Genomic DNA, 8,945 nt, shown 5'->3' with positions numbered 1-8,945 from the left:
AGTCCCAGCTACTCGGGAGGCTGAGGCATCAGAATGGCATGAACCCAGGAGGCAGAGCTTGCAGTGAGCTGAGATCACGCCACTGCACTCCAGCCTGGGCAACAGAGCGAGACTCTGTCTCAAAAAAAAAAAAAAAAAAAAATACTGGCAAACCGAATCCAGCAGCACATCAAAAAGCTTATCCACCAGTCGACTTCATCCCAGGGATGCAAGGCTGGTTCAACATACTCAAATCAATAAATATAATCCATCATATAAATAAACCAATGACAAAAAACACATGATTATCTCAATAGATGCAGAAAAGGCCTTTGATAAAATTCAGCACCGCTTCATGCTAAAAACTCTCAATAAATTAGGTATTGATGGAACTCATCTCAAAATAATAAGAGTTATTTATGACAAACCCACAGCCAATATCATACTGAATGGGCAAAAACTGGAAGCATTCCCTTTGAAAACTGGCACAAGACAAGGATGCCCTCTCTCACCACTCCTATTCAACATAGTATTGGAAGTTCTGGTCAGGGCAATCAGGCAAGATAAATAAAGGGTATTCAAGTAGGAAGAGAGGAAATCATATTGTCTCTGTTTGCAGATGACATAATTGTATATTTAGAAAACCCCATTGTTGGCCAGGCGCGGTGGCTCAAGCCTGTAATCCCAGCACTTTGGGAGGCCAAGGCGGGCGGATCACGAGGTCAGGAGATTGAGACCATCCTGGCTAACACGGTGAAACCTCGTCTCTACTAAAAATACAAAAAATTAGCCGGGTGTGTTGGCAGGCGCCTGTAGTCCCAGCTACTTGGGAGGCTGAGGCAGGAGAATGGCGTGAACCCAGGAGGTGGAGGTTGCGGTGAGCCGAGATCGCGCCACTGCACTCCAGCCTAGGGGACAGAGAAAGACTCCGTCTCAAAAAAAAAAAAAAAAGAAAAGGAAAGAAAACCCCATTGTCTCAGCCCAAAACCTCCTTAAGCTGATAAACAACTTCATCAAAATCTCAGGATACAAAATCAGTGTGCAAAAATCACAAGCATTCCTATACACCAATAATAAACAGCCAAACCCCATTCACAATTGCTACAAAGAGAATAAAATACCTAGGAATACAACTTAGAAGGGATGAGAAGGACCTCTTGAAGGAGAACTACAAAACACTGCTCAAGGAAATAAGGACACAAACAAATGGAAAAACATTCCATACTCATGGATAGGAAGAATCAATATTGTGAAAATGGCCATATTCCCCAAAGTAATTTATAGATTCAATGCTATCCCCATCAAGCTACCATTGCGAATTAGAAAAAACTGCTTTAAATTTCATATGGAACCAAAAAAGAGCCTGTATAGCCAAGACAATCCTAAGCAAAAAGAAAAAGCTGGAAGCATCATGCTACCTGACTTCAACCTATACTACAAGGCTATAGTAACCAAAACAGCATGGTACTGGTACCAAAACAGATATATAGACCAATGGAACAGAACAGAGGCCTCAGAAATAACACCACACATCTACAACCATCTGATCTTTGACAAACCTGACAAAAACAAGCAATGGGAAAAGGATTCCCTATTTAATAAATGGTGCTGGGAAAACTAGCTAGCCATATGCAGAAAACTGAAACCGGACCCCTTCCTTACACCTTATACAAAAATTAACTCAAGATGGATTAAAGACTTAAATGTAAGACCTAAAACCATAAAAACCCCAGAAGAAAACGTAGGCAGTACCACTCAGGACATAGGCATGGGCAAAGACTTCATGACTAAAACACCAAAAGCAATGGCAACAAAAAAAGCCAAAATAGACAAATGGGATCTAATTAAACTAAAGAGCTTCTGCACAGCAAAAGAAACTGTCATCAGAGTGAACAAGCAACCTACAGAATGGGAGAAAATTTTTGCAATTTATCCATCTGACAAAGGGCTAATACCCAGAATCTACAAAGAACTTAAACAAATTTACAAGAAAAAAGCAAACCCCATCAAAAAGTGGGTGAAGGATATGAACAGACACTTCTCAAAAGAAGACATTTATGCAGCCAACAAACATGACAAAAAGCTCATCACTAGTCATTAAAGAAATGCAAATCGAAACCACAATGAGATACCATCTCACCCCAGTTAGAATGGCGATCATTAAAAAGTCAGGAAACAATAGATGCTGGAGAGGATGTGGAGAAATAGGAATGCTTTTACACTGTTGGTGGGAGTGTAAATTAGTTCAATCATTGTGGAAGACAGTGTGGTGATTCCTCAAGGATCTAGAATCAGAAATACCATTTGACCCAGCAATCCCATTACTGGGTATATAAATCATTCTACTGTAAAAACACATGAACATGTATGTTTATTGCAGCACTGTTCACAATAGCAAAGACTTGGAACCAACCCAAATGCCATCAATGATAGACTGGATTCAGGAGATCGAGACCAACCTGGCTAACACGGTGAAACCCCGTCTCTACTAAAAATACAAAAAAAATTAGCCAGGTGTGGTGGTGGGCGCCTGTAGTCCCAGCTACTCGGGAGGCTGAGGCAGGAGAATGGTGTGAACCCGGGAGGCAGAGCTTGCAGTGAGCCCAGATCGCACCACTGTACTCCAGCCTGGGTGACAGAGTGAGACTCCATCTCAAAAAAAAAAAAAAAAAAAAAAAAAAAAAGACTGGATAAAGAAAATGCGGCACATATAAACTTATAAAGGAAGTTTTGGTGCCACAAAAGAAATAGCGCTCAAATGTAAAATTTTCTTAATTCTCAGCAAGACAAGTTACTTCTATAGAAGGGTGCACCCTTACAGATGGAGCAATGGTGAGCGCACACTTGGGCGAGGGGAAGGGGTTCTTATATCTGATGCACGTAGCCCCTGCTGCTGTGTCATTCCCCTATTGGCTAGGGTTAGACTGCACAGGCTAAACTAACTCCAATTGGCTAATTTAAAGAGAGTGATGGGGTGAGTGGTTTGGTGGGAAAAATGGTTATGACAGAGCAGGTAATCAGAATGCGTCAGGGTGGAGCAGGTAATCGAAAAAGGTTGCTTTATGAGGAAGCTAAGTTTAGAAGGCAAAGAATTGAACATACTGACATGTTGATTCTTTGAAAAGAAATTTAGAACTCATATCTAACAACACCATGGAATACTATGTAGCCATAAAAAAGAATCAGTTCATGCCCTTTGCAGGGACATGGATGAAGCTGGAAACCATTCTCACCAAACTACCACAGGAACAGAAAACCAAACACTGCATGTTCTCACTGGTAAGTGGGAGTTGAACAATGAGAATGCATGGATCCAGGGAGAGGAACATCACACACCAGGCCTGTCGGGGGCGGGGGAATAGTGGAGGGATACCATTAGGAGAAATACCTAATGTAGATGACAGGTTGATGGGTGCAGCAAACCACCATGGCACATGTATAGCTGTGTAACAAACCTCCACATTCTGCACATGTAGCCCAGAACTTAAAGTATAATAATTTTTTTTTAAATGCTAACTTTGGTGGAAGTGTCCCAGATGTGTCTTTTTTATAGGCAGAACAAGGACCCTCTTCAACAAAGAACAGGCAGCTTTCCTTCCTTCCCCTGTCTGTTGCTTCAGGGTGCTGGGAACAGGGAGCAAACACAACCACTCACAGCAAAGAGAGATTTCTGTTTAGATGAGAAGCTGAGGAACGAGATGCCTAGCTGTCTCCCTGGCTGAGCAGAACCAGGAGTCCCCTGCTCTCCACTGCTGAGGCCATTGCACTGGGCTGCCTCTTGAGAAATAAGTACCATTTGAAAAGTGTACCATCCACTAAAGAGAAGATACTCATCTTCATTTGTCAGCAGGGAAATACAGATTAAAATGACAATGTGCCGGGTGCAGAGGCTCACACCTCTAATCCCAGCACTTTGGGAAGCCAAAGAGGGAGGATCACTTGAGGTCAAGATGGAGAGTTCAAGACCAACCTGGCCAAAAAGGCAAAATGCCATCTCTACTGAAAATACAAAAATTAGCCGGGTGTGTTGGTGCGTGCCTGTAGTCCCAGCTACTCTGGAGGCTGAGGCAGGAGAATCGCTTGAACCCAGGAGGCAGAGCTTGCAGAGAGCTGAGGTTGTGCCACTGCACTCCAGCCTGGGCAACAGAGCAAGACTCCGTCTCAAAAAATAAAAAAGAGATAAAATAAAATAAAATGTCAATGTGATATACTACACCACCAAAAGGATTAGGAAGACAATACCATGGTTGGGGAAGATGTGGAACAACAGAATTCTCATACACTGCTTATGAAAATGTAAACTCCTATTTTGGAAAACTGTTTGGTACTATCTCTACACATACCTATAAACCCAGTGATCCCACTCACAGGTATAAACCCAATAGAATTACCCACATTTGCCAAAGGACATGTGTGAGAAAGTTCACAGCAGCACTAACAGTCACAGCCAAAACTGGAAGCAAGTTGAAGGTCCATCAACAGTGGAATAAATTTTGTTTTCTTTTTCTTTTTTTTTTTTTTTTTGAGACAAAGTCTTACTCTGTCACCCAGGCTGGAGTGCAGTGGCACGATCTAGGCTCAGTGCAACTTCTGCCTCCCGAGTTCAAGCGATTCTCGTGCCCCAGACTCTCCAGTAGCAGGGACTATAGGTGCCCGCCACCACGCCCAGCTAATTTTTGTATTTTTAGTAGAGACGGGGTTTCACCATGTTGACCAGGCTTGTCTCAAACTCCTGACCTCAAGCGATCTGCCTGTCTTGGCCTCCCAAAGTGCTGGGATTACAGGCGTGAGCCACCGCGCCCAGCCAGAATAAATTATTGGCATACAATGAAATACTGTACTGGAAGAAAATGAACAAACCACTGCTACATGCAACAACATGGGTGAGCCAGTAACATAATGATTAGCAAAAGAAGCTAGACCTAAGAGGCTACTTAATGGTAGGATTCCATGGATAATGCTGAACGTGGACAGTAATAACCGATAGTGATAGAATGTCAAGGCGTGGGTTACGTTTGTTCCGGGATGGGGAGAGTGGCCTGGGAGTGTGAGGAGTGTTGTAGTATCTTAGTAACGTTCTGTTTCTTGATTTGGGTGGTGGTAACAAATATGTGTTCACACTTAGCTGTACACATCCATGCACTTTTCTATAGGAACGTTGTACTATATAGGTGGTTTCTTATAAGTAGGCCAAAACAGGGAAAGTCAAGAAAGAAAAGCACACATTCTGTCTTCATGAAACCAAGAGACATCTGTAACTTCAATCACAATTTATGAAAAAGGACAGCTAATGAAAGAATAATAAATGACTTAGAGTATATCATAAGAAGCAAGATTATTTGCACTGTATTTAAAATAAAATGTAATGGAGAAGAATTGGAGGCCCCATGTGCCAGGGAAAAACAGAGATTGGAAGTTCATGTAAAAAGCAGTTAGAATTAACAAGACCAGAAGTTACATATATTTGGAGAAACAACCTCAGAAACTCACAACTCCAGCCCTGTGGTATTTGGAGAAGGAATGACCAGACCAAAAGGGGGACAAAATAAAGTCTGTCTTCTGAACATCCCAACCCCTTTCGCAGTGCCACTCCAGGTTTAGACTGCAGACCAGAAGACCTCTCTCTAAACTAACTCTGAGAAAAGACCTATAGAGATTGACTTCTAGGGATCGCCAGTGAAAATGCCACCTGATTGATTGCCCTACAGTGAAAACCAGCAGTTGAGGATAGTTGCTCTTAGTGCCCTATGCTTACATACGTAGCCAGCCAGCCAAGAAGTATCAGAAGGAAAAGTCTACAACATAAAATACTGAAGTGAAAATAACTCCCAGGAAATGGACAACACAAAGAGTAGAAGATATCAAAAAATAACTATGCTGCAAAAGTATAAGAAAAAGTATCCATTAAATAGGGGAAAAAAAGACTGTGAGAGGATAAAAGATACAGGTTTTGAAAATTACTATTAGAGGCCAGGTGTGGTGACTCAGACCTGTAATCCCAGCACTTTGGGAGGCTGAGGCGGGTGGATCACCTAAGGTCAGGAGTTTGAGACCAGCCTGGCCAACATGGTGAAACCCCGTCTCTATTAAAAATACAAAAATTAGCCGGGTGTGGTGGCAGGTGCCTGTAATCCCAACTACTTGGGAGGCTGAGGCGGAAGAATTGCTAGAACCTGGAAGGCAGAGGTTGCAGTGAGCTAAGATCATGCCACTTGCACTCCAGCCTGGGTGAATATGCGAGACTCTGTCTCAAAAAAGAAAGAAAATTAGTATCAGAAATAAGCTTAATATAAGGATAAAAGGATAAAGCTGACGAAATCTTCCATAAAGTAAAAATGACAAAGAAAATAAAAATGATCAGTCGAAGAGGGTCAACATCCAACATCCAACTGTAATTGGAAATCTGCAAAGAGAAAAAACAGGAAAGAAATTGCCAACATAATAATAGGAGAAAATTCTGAAAAACAGGAAGAAGACCTAAGTTCCCAGAATGAAAGTGCTAAGTGTCACTCTTTGAATAGAAAAATAATCCACACCAACATGTAACATGGAGAAATTTCAAAATACTAGGGATAGATGGGCTCCTAAAAAGCTTCAAAGGAGACTGGTTATATGCCAAGTCAGAAAGAATGGCATTGGACTATAAAAACCTAGAAAGTAAAAGTGAGGCTTTCAGGACACTTTTAATTTCAGCTAAGATAGATTAACGGAAATCAGACAGCTCTTCCTTAAAAGAGAATACCAAATAAAATGCAGAAGAAATGATCCAGTTAGAGAGTCACCATATGAATAGTAATAATTCAGGCAAGAATCATCCTGGATGCTAAAACTAGTAGATGAAGGTTTGATAAGGAGCAGGATTATGTATAATCTCAATTATCTCCCCACCAAATAGTTACTTTACAATGGAGAAACATGGCAGACTAATGTCTTAACCAAGTAATTAGTTGTTTCCAGTAATGGAACTGACACCATGTGCCTCTGATATCATGCATTGGGAAAGATACATCATCATCTCTGCTATTCCTCTCAAAACCACATAATCGGAATCTAATAATAAGAAAACATCAGACAAACACAAGTTACAGGACATTCTACAAAATCACTGGCCTATACTCCTCAAAAATGTCAAGGAAAACAAATCTAAGAAGTTATTCCAGAGTAAGGAGGCTAAAGAGGCATAACTAAATACAAGGCATGATCTTGGACCAGAGGAAATTTTCTTTTTTTTTTTGCTATGAAGGTCATTATTGGGATAACTGGTAAAATTTGAATAAATTTTATAAATTAAAGTTTGTATCAAAGTTAATTTCCTAACATCCTTGTTCTGAGGAAATACATGCTGAAGCATTTGAGGTTAAGAGGCACAATGTCTGCAATCCCCTCTCAGAGTTCAGGGAAAAAAATTATCAACAGAATGCTAACAAATGTGATAAAAGCTAAAAACTGCAGTGTTGTCAAATGCATGATTTGGAAATATGGCAGTGAATACCAGAAAAAAAAAGCTTAAAAAAACTAAAAGCAGTCAACTCTTGGGAGAGGATTTTGGGAGAAGAGGACAAGGAATTATTTTAAAACTCTTTTTAGCTGTATTTGGCTTTAGTTGCATACAGTACTTTTTTTTTTTTTTTTTGAGACAGAGTCTCTGTTGCCCAGGCTGGAGTGCAGTGGCGCGATCTCAGCTCACTGCAAGCTCCGCCTCCCAGGCTCATGTCATTCTCCTGCCTCAGCCTCCTGAGTAGCTGGGACTACAGGTGCTTGCAACCACGCCTGGCTAATTTTTTGTATTTTTTAGTAGAGATGGGTTTTCACCGTGTTAGCCAGGATGGTCTCGATCTCCTGACCTCGTGATCCGCCTACCTCGGCCTCCCAAAGCACTGGGATTACAGGTGTGAGCCACCGTGCCCGGTGCATATGGTACTTTTTAAAAGTATATTCGTTATAAAACATTTAGAAACTATAGGTTACTTTAAAAAATGTCAAACAGGCTAAGTGCGGTAGCTCACGCCTGTAATCCCAGCACTTTGGGAGGCCGAGGTGGGAGGACCACTTGAGGTCAGGAGTTTGAGACCAGCCTGACCAACATGGTGAAACCATCTCTACTAAAATACAAAAATTAGCCCAATGTAGTGGTGTGCACCTGTAACCCCAGCTACTCAAGAGGCTGAGGCAGGAGAATCACTTGAACCTGGGAGGTGGAGGTTGCAGTGAGTCAAGATCGCACCACTGCACTCCAGCCCGGGCAACAGAGCAACTCTGTCTCAAAAAACAGTGTAAAACCAACCAACCCCCTGCTATTTTACTCAATGTCTAATCCAACCAAAGGCAGAGTGGGGAGAGTTTGACTTTCTGGCAGGTCTATCCCCACACCCCAACAGACAGTAAAGGGCAACATGACTGCCTCTCTGGCCCAGCTGGGGAGAGGACTTAGAGCTGCCCTGGATCCTTCCTCCCAACTTTTTGAAGTCCCAGGGGGATTTCAATGACAGCAGAAGCCATGCAAGTCCGATTCCCTCCAGTTTCTTTCACCCAACACATGAAAGTCTCACTGAGCTAAGGTGATTTTGTTTTACTGAGATATAACTGACATGCACTAAAAGATCTAACCCTACTGTGTGTTGTTTGTGTGTGTGCGCATGCACACGCACATGCAGCTTTTTTCTCTCAGGATAATTCTTTTCAGAGTCCTGCCTCTGCAAAGAACTGGCCGCATGGTTCCCGTGTCTAATGTTCCATCTATGAAATAGGGCAGTTCCTCCCACCTTTCCCACCCCAACAGGTTGTTGGAAGAACAAAGGAACTCAAAATGACCTGCGATGCTCGATGGTCCTATACAGACGGAGGCATTGAGGGGTAACAGCTAATCCTGCTAGGGCTCAACTCCTCTCAGGATGAAGGCTTTTGAAGAATCTGCTTTTCTCTATTCAGTCAGAGGCACCCATTCTAGCCCCAGTCATCACCGCAGC

Source organism: Nomascus leucogenys, chromosome 10 (assembly GCF_006542625.1).
Source record: "Nomascus leucogenys isolate Asia chromosome 10, Asia_NLE_v1, whole genome shotgun sequence".
NCBI classification, from domain to species: domain Eukaryota; kingdom Metazoa; phylum Chordata; class Mammalia; order Primates; family Hylobatidae; genus Nomascus; species Nomascus leucogenys.
Note: the sequence above shows the minus strand (reverse complement) of the source record.